Below are 12,718 nucleotides of genomic sequence, written 5' to 3' on the forward strand. Positions count from 1 at the left end.
CCACGAACGAATTCGCATCATTTCAGTTCAGGCAGATTATAATTCTTTTGCCTTCCGTCTTGGTTCCTGGATCACCCTGAAGAAAAAGAAAACCAGTGAGAGATTCCCCAAAAGGCATCTTAGAAAGTGCAATAAGGAAAATGCTGCCATTGAGGCAGAGGATTAAACAAAGAGCAAACCTGCAAGTGCAATGAACATGCTGCGTGGTGTCCCTTTTTGTCTCTGCTTGTGCTGGATATGGCTGAGGCCAAATGTTGCTACATGTACTACTCGATTGGAAGACACAATGATCTCCATTTGTTAAACCCCGCGTCATGCTTGGTTAATTAGCTACTCAAGTGGAGTAACTTCGGCCCAACTAAGGCTACCCAGAGTTGTCTGTCTGCTCACTAATTTCTAAACGTTGATTAGTCTCTGTGTAAAAGCATTTAGCATTCATGAATGTTAAGTTATAGCGCAGTTTTGTAAGAGCGAGCAAGCTTCAACAAACTTTGGATATGCAGGACGTTGATACGTGGGCAGTCTCGGTGCTTCATCTTGCAGAGTTATCATATTTTAATCTAGATATATCTCATAATCACAGCACCAAAACCAAGACAACCCCATACTTTTCCTCTCACAAACACAAATTAAATGAGATATTTTTAATACGATAAAATTATTTGGAGGACTATATCTAAATTCTAAATATTTTGATGCATTTGATATAGCTCTGCTCCAATGAATATGTATTTATAATTTTATATATAGCTCCTACAATGAATTATACCTTACTATTGTACTATATTATATGGATTAAACAACCAAACATGTATTTAAATATAGCAAAAATACACAATGAAACCTTAGGTCTAGGCTCACCCTAACTGAACAAAATATTTTAGAAATATAGAAAATGACAAAATGTCAAGCAATTCCAAATTTTTTTTTAATGAATATGATACAGTGTTGTACTCAGGTGTAAAATATTGCGAACAAATGACTTCTTGTGGCCTTCAGTGCGCAGCGCACAAAAAATCGGTTCTATATGAAAGTTACAATTCATGTTTGTCGAAATTGCAACTTTTTATCTACCTAGAAGAACACCCAAATTATTTCTTGACAAAACTTCACACATAAGTAGAACACTCAACCATGATCATCACGAAAGGGTTTCATAATTGTTTGGATTTCTTTGATATTTTTTAAATTGAAATGATGTATACGATGCACCTGAACTAGTGAATTAATATATCTTAGTGTGGTGTATCCTTTTTTGCGGCCATTAATGCAGTATGCCGTAGGAATTAAACATGTATTTAGATACTATATTTTAATATAGTAATGCATTGAGAGTGCCATGATGGCAAAAATGGAGCATATCTTTTCAAACATGACAAAATTTTCTTTGATATTATTGCCCCTCCATTCAACCCGGGTGCACCATATGTTGCTGATATCATTATCACACACATACAAAGGCGTAGTATCATTTTACTGGATTTCTTATTATTTAAAAAAGAGAACCACCCCCACAAAAATAATCTCCATGTCAAAAGAAGGATCAGTGAGTTGTCAAGAAAAAAGAAGGATGAATGTGCAACCATGCATGTACCCGTTGCCTACTCATTTGGGCACACCATGCACCAAAGCAGATGCCCCCCACTCCAAAACAGCTCTATATATACCCAAGGCATGCCGGGCCGACCCAAGCCACACCCTTCATCATCATAGCTGTCTCAGAGCCTAACAAGACAGAGCCACCACGCGCCTCCTCTCCCGGCACGCACGCACCAAGCAGAGCAGAGCAGCCGCCGGCGAAGAGCAGAGGAGCGCGGGCGATGGGAACAGCCTGCGGTGCTGCTGGCGTGCATGCTCCCTGCGGCGCGCTGGACGTCTCCCGCCGTGGTGCACCTCAGGCCACGTCGCGAGTTCACCTGCCCGCTCATCGCCTCCACGTCTGCCGCCACCCCAGACCACGCGCTCACCGCCGCGGGCTCGCCGGCCCGCCGGAGGATCGTCACTCGTGTTCGCGGACCCGAGCTCAGCGCCGCCGCATCTACTTCCTCATCCCCACGCGTGCTCCGCGCGCGCCGAGCTGAATGCGGCCCAAGCAGCAGTCCGCAGCAGCTCAGGGCCACGGCGAGTGCCAGTCCAAGACGGAGAGGCGCCACGGCCACGGCCACCGCCAAGGCGCCGGCAGGTGGCCCCGCGGCGAGCACGCGGAGCAGACAACTACCTGCGTAGCTCCTGTGGAGAGAAGCGGGTCGGGCCACCCGGCGCGGCGCAGCAGCCAGCGCCCGCGCCGGCCGTTGTGCGGGCCGCGCTCAGAGAGCTAAGCTGAGGAAGCCTCCGACTAGCAACTAGACTGATTTTCCACTTCTTTTGCCTCTCTTCTTCCGCCTTCGTTTTCGATCTTCCGCTGTGAATATGATTGATCGATTGCTGAGGAGCCATTTTGACTCTCCGTCAAGCTTAATCTCCTTAATCCTTATGGAAAGTGTGAGGATGCTCATTCATTTTGGCTCGGAAGTCGATTGGGAAATTGAAAAAAATGAAAAGATCGCAAGATCTAAAGTTTGTACAAACAGACTGCGGACTGGGCTCGTTGATTTGTTTATTCCCGAGCTGTTCCTTATTGTTTCTCGAAACGGAGTTTTGCCTCCTCGATTAATTAACAAGAAAAGAATTGCTCAATTAATTTACAGAAATTCAGGCGAAAACTAATACAAACGGAGCACATACTAACTGCTCACATTGCAAGAAACCCCATAACCGTACATGTGACTCCGCCAGTCTCTTCAAATACATAATATCCACATAACCCGACATTGCTACTACACCAAGAGACCGCCGACAAAAACACGTGGACACAAGGCATAAGGACGGGCCGAGAGATCGAAAGTCATCCATCAAGCAGTCAGAGACGCCTTGCCTGTGGCGCCACTCTTTTGCCCACCTTCTTTTGTTTGCCTCTTATTGACGTCCCAATCAAGAGGCAAGCAATCGACCTATCCAAATCAGATCTAGCAGTCTCCACACTGGCGAGCAAATCACAAGATTCCTTCGCGAAGAAAGCATCTGGGTCTGGAGTAGGTGGCAATACACTTGGCTTAGTGGTCGTGTCACTCACAGACATCACCTGCTCGATGGTCGCAGACGAGGGAAGGGCAGCAACATCTGAAACACCACACTCTATGACACCGAGAGGTAGGTTGCCTGACGCCTGACACCCAATGGACTTAGACGAGCGAGAGACAACAACATCCAAATCACCACACTCCTCGGCATAAGTATTTGGCTAGACTCCCGAGGTGATGCAGGCACTAAATCCGCAATCGAGATCGCCGGGGGGGACCTTCAGTTGTTCGACGGACAGAGGCAAAACCGGAGCCCCACACAGGTCCCGAAGCTCAGGCATGATCTGCAGTACCGGAGTAACAACCACATTAGCGTCCGGTCCCTCAAAGGCTGGCAACGGCGAGCTGGTGCTTGCACGAGAGGAGAAACAACCATGAAGCCCGGCTCCCCAAGCTCAAAGCTGACATCACGCACAACCAAAGGGCACGACACATAAGCAGTTTGCAACACAGGTGGCGCCAGAGAGACCGGAGCCCCACACAGTTGTTCCATATTGTTGTACTAGTAGTACTAGACTTGTTTGTTTTGGGTGCTGGCCTGGTGACCCACCCAACAGGGTATAAAACAGATTTACTCTGAAGAATTAGCTGAGATTTGATTTCACCGGGATCTCACATTGTATATATTACACTTACAACGTGAGATGCAATTCACTCAACCCGATATAATATTCCAATTCAAAGCCGGTTAGGCTAGAGCCCCGTCCCAGGCTTGGTTGATGCCTTTTCTCTAAAACATTATATTCCACATATATTTCGGATATATTTTCACACCGTTTTGTTGTATCCCACGTTCAGTTCACGCAATTTTAGAAACATTGCAGAGACGTTTCATTTATATTTCACACGCAATTCCAATCCATTTTCACTGCAATACACGAATGTTTCACATTACTGTTTTTTTTTGAACTAAAAACCATGACAATTATTTTGAGACGGATGGAGTACTTTATTTTTGCAGGAGAAAAGAAGATTCTCATTACTCACGGAGGCTTCTCAGCCAATGCCAAGTTTACAACAAAATCTAATCCCGAATGCAACCATCCAGTACGGGGACAAGTTCATGACTAACTTTATTCCGCGACTGGCAACAACGAGTAAAAGAAATCTCCCTATCCTTAGTTGAGGCCAGATTCTGAATCTCCTTAAGCAACATGCGATGTATTGATCGATACTTGAAGTGTGTTGTGATCAGTGCGCGCTATCCAGCTCGACCACAATGGGCAGTACCGTTTGATGGAGGGCTAGCTCGAGCCCCTCCCGACACGCCGCTAGCTCAGCGTCCAGCGCGTTATCACATGTACGGGTTTCCCAACAAGCGCTATAGATGATATCACCATGTGCATCCCGTAGGATCATACCACCTCCTGCCATATCTGTGGACGGAATGAAGCTTCTGTACGTATTTAGCTTCGTCCAACCTGGCTTAGGATGCATCCAGCGCAACACTTCCTTAGGCTCGGCGTTGGCCTTATAGGGTGTCGGAAGGGCATTGAGCACCATTTTTCCTTTGGCAACGTCACCACTGGGGGACTGGTGGAGGAATAAAAGCGAGCTGATATATCCATGTAGGAACCGACGAGAGCTAAGTTGTTTAATTCTGTGCGGTGTTGGTGTTGTCCACCTACGACTACAAATGCTCGAAGCCATCTAAGAATTGCAACATTTCCTCTTTGGTAAGTGTTGTTGCCTCACTCACCTTCAACATGAATTGAGTCTATAGTGATGGTTTGGGGGGCACCATGCAAACAAACGAACAAGAGCGAGGAATTATTGGATATGATCTTATAAGGTGTGATTGTATGGTCCGCATGCTTGAAATGCATGAAATGTTATATCCAAATATTATAACATAATCACATTGCATAACCATTTAGGTTCATAATCTCTACTGCTTAAAAAATAAGTAGTGTTTCTTCTCTTGTCAGGCAGAATTCATTGGCAACCGGTTCTCCCCCTGGCACCACGTCCCTCCATCGACTTTTTTCCATTCAATCGATTTTTTCCACCACACTATATTCGACCGCATCTTCTTTGTACGCTGCTCAATCACATTAATTTACTTATTACCTTTTGCCGCACTACATCAACTTCACCTTAATTAACTTATCTTTTGCAATGACGTGGAATTATGTCACTCAATTCCACGGCAGTTTCAACCACACCTTCCCATACGCTCCTCGATCAAATTAATTTATTTGTCATGCATGACCTAGTCATGCAGACTACCAAATTATAACGACACCAAAATCAAAATACTAATCCTAGCCTTTATACATTAAAAAAATTCGGCCCATGTGACAACGCACAGGCACATACCTAGTAACACCCAAAGAAAAACGGGTAAGGAAAACAAAACAAACAGGGGACTTCAGTCCTTTCATCACCAAAAACAACAACAATAAATAAACTCAATGCGGCCCAGACGAAGGTTAAAACGCTTGATCAACATACACGATCAACCACCTTTTTGTTGGCTGCTAATGAGTGATAAGTTGGAAGACGAAGAAGACCAACTATGTATGGAAGCTTGTGGGGGCATCACGGTTGAGCGATATTCATTGGCAGTGTTCAAGGACGTTGTCAGGGGTGCTCTATGGATAGCCCATTAGCCCGGTCCCTGAAGATCGTCGATATCGTCGCTCACTCCACCACAACGCTTGTAAAGCGAAAGGTTGTCTGTTTTCACTTCATAATTTGCGAGTTTGAAAAAAAAAACCCGACTACTCAGAGACATCATCAGAGACCAAAGGAGCCATCAAGATTCAAGGCCTCGCGTGTCCTCAATTCATCAGCATCCATAGATCGACATTGACCAGAGAGGTACACAACCACGTCAAACAACACTGATCTAGAACAATTGCCTCCGTCTCCAGAGGTTTGGTTTCCAGCTGCGTAGTGGTGATGGCTGATGAGCGTCAGAAGACACAGAAGGAAGTAGTGTCGTGGATGGATGATCAGGTAAGGCTTTTCGCTGTGCTCCAAGTGGAGTTGACTTCAGAATTATCACGAGATGATGCACTCGAACTAAGGCTGCGCTTGGTATGGATGTAATTTAATACACGTGTATTAAATTTCCGGGTGTAATTTACCAGCCAAGAGTTATTTCGGGCTGGAAAGCAAAACGACGGACAGAGATCTGTAATTTTTACGGGGGCAAGTGGAAGGAGAATGAGGATCCAAGCAGCGCCTAAACAGCGTGTTTGGCAAAAAATGAGAAGGGGAATGGGAGTTTAATGTAGGAAGTTGTATTGAGATTAGACATGGGATGAGTCATTTTATTCCCAATCCTCTGTTTGGCGCATGATGAAAATTATGTGTGAGAATTTGATGAGAAATTGTATTCCCGTGTTTGGTTCGTGGGAATTGACAAAGAAATAGACAAGGAAAATTAACGTAAGTTATGATGAAGGGCTAAGATTGATTCACTAAAACAATTCCCTTCCAACTCCCACCCCCTCCCTGTTAATAAAACGGTGGGAGTTGGAGTCTCAAGTCCCATGACTATTCCCTTATCAATTCTCAATCCCCCTAACCAAACAATAGATTTGAAGTCTCGTACCTCTTCAATTCCCATTCCCTAGCTCTAACTACCCCAACCAAACATGCTGTTAAATAGCAGGACTCGAAATATAAAAATAAATTAATAATTCCAAGAAACACAAAGTATACAACATTTTCAGGTTCCTAGCTGTTTAACGTACGAGTCAGACCTATCCGGAGTTCTGGACCACTCCAGAGTCATGCATATCTCAAACTTCTGCCACAGTTCAGCATATCTGGGCCATAAACAAAAGCTAAAACCCAAAGTTCAGCCCGTTTTGTCACGAGAGACAAAAGGAAATCCAACTGCTACTTAAATTCAACTCCTAAAACACAAACATTCTAGCATAGCACTTGTTTTCAACCGATTACGACGGTTGACTTAGGCCGTCGTTGGATAAAAACACACTTCCACATCAAACTGGCCGTACTTCAACATAGAGTCATCAGGGGAGCTAACAACTCCGTCATTTCCACCCTGAAAAGTCCACTGGAAAACTGATTCCTCCACCTCTAACTGAACCTTCAATTCTCTCTCTGTCTTCGCAGCAACAACATGCTGGAAAACCTTCTTCCCGATGAGCTTTCCGTCGAAGAGAACAATCTCATTGTCATAGCCACTGCTGAAAGCAACGAATCTCACATGGCAATGATGACTAACCTCCGCAGAGACCTCGATCACTGCCTCAACACTCTTTGTGAGCTACGCAAAGTCTATTTCCAAGCTGACATTGTCCCAGGGACACAACCATATATGAACCCATCGCCTTCTGTGCGGACATCCAGCTCAAGGTATGCAGAAAGTAATTTTTGGTCGGCTGACCCATCCCCTTCCTTTTTTATCCAAAGATCAACTTCTAGCAATACTAGGTCATATGGTATGTACATTCCTCGACAAGGGCTACAGAGTGGCAAGGTAAACGGATCCTGCAATTTAACTACTTGTTGGAACTCAACAGGCAAAATCCACTTTCAAGCATGTAAATTAGTATATGCACCAACGGAATAAACTCAAGAAAACATGCAGGCTCATGTTTACATAAAAAAGGAGTTATGTTTGAAATATATATCCCATTTATTTCAAAATTTAAGGCATGCTCATGATCAGCTTAACCCCATTATCTTTCTTTTGCCGTTGCTTATCTTGCCGGCAATGATTCACATATATTACTATCTCTCTTATTCCTGAGATATTAACAGTAGGGCACCAAATCATTTTCCCCTACCACACGATTGGATGTATAGCCTTTGTAACGCCTTTGTGTACTAAAATATAGTAGGCATTACAAAAAGAAACAGAAAAAATGCTCTATATTTGCATATTAATAAATGCGCACTTAGTCAGATAAAATGTTGGGGATTCAATAGCATGTTCATCTGATAAAGGAATGCTTTTTTTTTGGAAAATGAGGTCTGCCCCCGGCCTCTGCATCGGAACGATGCATACAGCCATATTATGAAAAGTCTCAAAGTATCACAAAATCTTCAAACCATTACAGCCATATTCAATAGCATGTTCATCTGATAAAGGAATGCTTAACAGAATATTGTATATAACGGGTCGACCCTTGAAAACATAGGATTGACTGCATGGACCTGACCATAGAGAAAACCTTTAACACATGAGCCTGCTTGGTTCAAAGGAATTTCATACAAAACCTGAAGGATTCCATTGCTTATGATATTTTCCCTACGTAGCATGTTTGGTTTGTGGGAATAGAAATCATAGGAATTTTTCCTGTGGCTTATTGCTTGCAATACTATAGGAAAAATTTCCATTGGCTCCAACCTCATGAAAAATTCTTGTGTTTTTCATGTGGCGCAGCCAAACAGCTTGTATTGCAGATTATTTGCTTTTGGTTCATGTATGATTCAACATGCCATGACATATATCAATCCTATAGTATTTTTTTCTATTCCTATGTTTTTAAAATCCTGCAAACCAAATAGCATTGTTTATAAAGCGTCCCGCTTCAGACGCTTGCTTAAACGACAAGGCACCCTGGCAGCGCCTTAGAAATTTGCCCGCGCTTAATCGCTAGAGCGGGTGGTGCTCGCTTTAGGTCGCTTTACCAGTTTAGAAACCATGGCAAATAGGCTTTAAGACCCTTGAACATGATTGTTCCATTTTAAAAACAAACAAGCCTTGATTACCTGGTCAACCGTGACAGGGTCATCTCTGGAACGGTTGAAGACATGGTTCCGCAGTGGCTCCACCACATCCCGAACAGCGAACACTCCATATACACTGATGGGGCAGGAATAGGACACAGAGAAGCTTGATAAGCGCAAAAAGAATATCTGTAGCATCATTTCTGGTTCGGCATATCCAAGATCTGGATCAGCTGCAGATGTTAAGAATAAGAGTAAGTTGGTAAGCAAAGTACGTGCATCAAGAGCAGATTAATACCACTACTAGCTAGCCTGGAATCAGCCTTACTGGTGGAAGTAGCATGGGTCCTGTATTCAATGTGGTAGCAGCGACCCCTTTGGACGCATAAACCTGTTGCCTCAGGGAACACATCTAGTGGAACAGGAGGCAGATCAGCACCCTCGTCCTGGCGCAGAATCTCCTGGCACCGCGCGTCGTATTTCTCGTTCTGCTCCACGATGCTCCTTATCCATGCCTTGTCGATTTTCCTTGCTTGCTGCAAGGGGATGTTCCTCCCTGAAGAATTTTGGAGCATCAATGGCAGTGAATTAACTGTACTATTACTGTTTGTATATAGTATATTTTTGGTAGTGGTGGGAAGAGAAAGGATCACCTGGGCAATTTGTCTCCACCTCTGCAAGCTTAGCGCATTCTTCATCCTCCTGCACAACATAATCGTCGTTGTTCTCTGAGCGGATGTCATCCCACAGAAGTGGATCGCCCGTGAGCGGGCGGGCACCAAAGATGTCATATTCAGATTCATAGTGGCAGCTGACGGCACAATGATCTGCGAACATGTCGTCTAGATAGACCTCGTCACGCCCAGTTCCACACGGTTGTGATCCTGCACAGTAAGTACTAGTAATTGGTACGTGATCTTGACTAGCTGGCGCAAATTGATCAAGTAGTGTTAAATTGTGATCCAAATTATACCGTGTTGGACTAGACGTAGTACAATCGGTGTGGGCCTTTGTGTTGAAGTCGACGCGTACGAGTGCAACTCGTTTACTTGTCCTCCAAGGACTCTCATGTATTGCCCTCTTATATACCCTATGTAGTCGCACCTCATACGACCTGTCGTCTCGTGCTTGTAATACTCCTCTTCATAGTGGTTGCGCCTTCGTGCGTCCGTGGTTTTCTCCCGCAAGAATTTCCACGTAAAAATCCATGTCTTGTTTATTCTCGTTATTATCTAACAAGTGGTATACAGAGCTGAGGTTGCAGAGACGAGATTTGAGATCGAGAGATTAGAGTTGCAGCGTGTGCGCCGCCGTAGCGTCGTGCGATCCGCCGAGTTCGACAGGATTCGACGGCACATCATCCGTGTCCAGGTCAGGTTCGGAGACTGACTTTTTTTTCTCTAGGCCGAGATCGAGACGAATCCGGCGGCTGGCATATTGTGGGATTTATTTTGGCCGCCGCTGCTCCCGAGTCTCAAGGCGACAGAAACAAAGATACAACCCCACACAAGTCAAATCCATCCAGTCATCTTGCTGTGCACGTGAAGACCAATCCATCGTTAGTACTACTTCTAGTACGTGAGCTCTAATCAGAACACGTTTTGATCCATCAAGTACTAACATCCGGCTGCTACATCCATCGAACAAGCCACCAGGTGCTACTGTTCCTTGCTCCGTTTGCTCCGCATATTAAATTCTGTCAAGAATTATTCTACTCTGACTTGTACTACTTTGTGCACAGATTTGTTCGACTCATGGCATCCATGAAGTACGATTTTCCGCTGCTGAATTGTGACACAAGGTTTACCCTATGGCAAGTCAAGATGCGGGCGTTGTTGGCACAGGCCGACTATGATGTAGCATTGGATAGTTTTGGGAAGAACCGAATTGAGGACTGAACTGTTGAGGAGAAAAGAATTGATTGTAAGGCTTTGCCACAAATTCAACTCCATTTGCATAATAATATTTTGCAGGAAGTTTTGAGCGAGAAAACTGCCGCCGCTCTATGGTTAAAGCTGGAAGGGATTTGCATGACTAAAGAGATCATATCTGATCTAGCTGCAAAAAATATTTCTAAATTTAAAAAGATCATATCTGATCTAGCTGCAAAGGAGGTTAAGTATGAAGAGGAAGATACTGCTTTAATGTTACTTTGTTCACTGCCAAGTTCTTATACCAATTTTAGAGACACCATATTATATAGTCGTGATACTCTCACACTTAATAAAGTTTATGAAGTTTTGAACTCTAAGGAGAAGATGAAATTAATGGTGCCTCATGATGATTCAAGTTCATCCTAAGCCGAGGGATTATCTGTTCATGGCAGGACAAAGGAGAAGAACTCACATAATGGCAACAGAGGCAAAAGTAAGAACGGCTACAGGGGCCGGTCGCAATCTAGAGACAAGAAGTATTGCAGGTATTGCAAGAGAGACGAGCATGACATCTGTGAGTGTTTCAAGTTGCAGAACAAGGAAAAGAGGAAAGGTAACAAACAAGGTGAAAATTCTGCTAACGTTGCTCGTGATGATAGTTCCGATGATGCTCTTGTCGTTATTGCTGGATGTGCTGAGACCAATGATGAGTGGGTACTTGACACTGCATGCACTTTTCATATGTGTCCACCTAGAGATTGGTTTAATACTTTTGATTCCACTGCTGCTGCTGGTTCCGTTTTGGGTTTTGATAATTCACCATACAAGATTGAAGGCATAGGTTCTATTTGAATCAAGATGTTTGATGGCATAATCAGAACTTTGACAGATGTTCGGTATAATATTCCGAAGATGAAGAGAAATCTTATTTCTATGAGTGCCCTTGATGCAAAGGGATACAAGTATTCAGGTGGAGATAGTGTTTTGAAAGTCACCAAAGGTTCCCTTATTGTGATGAAAAATGATTTAAGTTCGACCAATGGTCTTTATTACCTTCGAGGTTCTACCGTTTCAGGTAACGCTACTCCAGTTATTTCAAAGAATTCTGATTGTGATGTTGCTAACCTTTGGCATATGCGTCTTGGACATATGAGTGAACTTGGTTTGGCAGAGTTAAATAAGAGAGGTCTTCTTGATGGATATGAACCTGGTAAATTGAAATTTTGTGAGCATTGTATCTTCGGCAAACACAAGAGAGTGAAGTTCAATACTTCGACCCATACAACTGAAGGTATTCTTGATTATGTGCATTCTGATTTATGGGGGTCATCTCGCAAAAAGTCACTAGGTGGTGCTAGTTACATGCTGACTATTATTGATGATTATTCGAGAAAATATGGCCTTATTTCTTGAAGCATAAATATGAAGCATTCTCAGCTTTTAAGGAGTGGAAGATTATGATTGAGAGACAAACTGAAAAGAAGATAAAAATACTTTGCACTGATAATGGTATGGAATTCTGTTCTAAGCAATTTAAGAATTATTGCAAGTCTGAAGGCATTGTCAGACATTACGCCGTTCCTTATTCTCCTCAACAAAACGGTGTTGCTGAGCGCATGAACAGGACCATTATTTTCAGAGCTCGTTGCATGTTGTCCAATGCAGGTTTGCATAGGCGTTTTTGGGCTGAGGCCGCTTCCACTGCTTGTTATCTCATTAATCGTTCACCATCTATTGCTCTTAATAAGAAAACTCCAATTGAGGTATGGTCTGGTCACCTGCTGATCATTCACAGTTGAGAGTTTTTGGTTGCACTGCTTATGCTCATGTTGATAATGGAAAATTGGAGCCTAGGGCTATTAAGTGCATCTTTCTTGGTTATAAGTCTGGTGTTAAAGGTTTTAAATTATGGAATCCTGAAACCCAGAAGGTTGTTATTAGCAGAAATGTTATCTTTAACGAATCTGCTATGTTACATGATGTTTCATCTACTAATGTTCCCGTTGAGAGTGAACAACAGCCTACTATTCAGCAGCCTACTGTTCAGGTGGAGCATGTTATTGATTCAAG

The sequence above is a fragment of the Triticum urartu genome, chromosome 1, assembly GCF_003073215.2.
Source record: "Triticum urartu cultivar G1812 chromosome 1, Tu2.1, whole genome shotgun sequence".
Taxonomy (NCBI): Eukaryota; Viridiplantae; Streptophyta; class Magnoliopsida; order Poales; family Poaceae; genus Triticum; species Triticum urartu.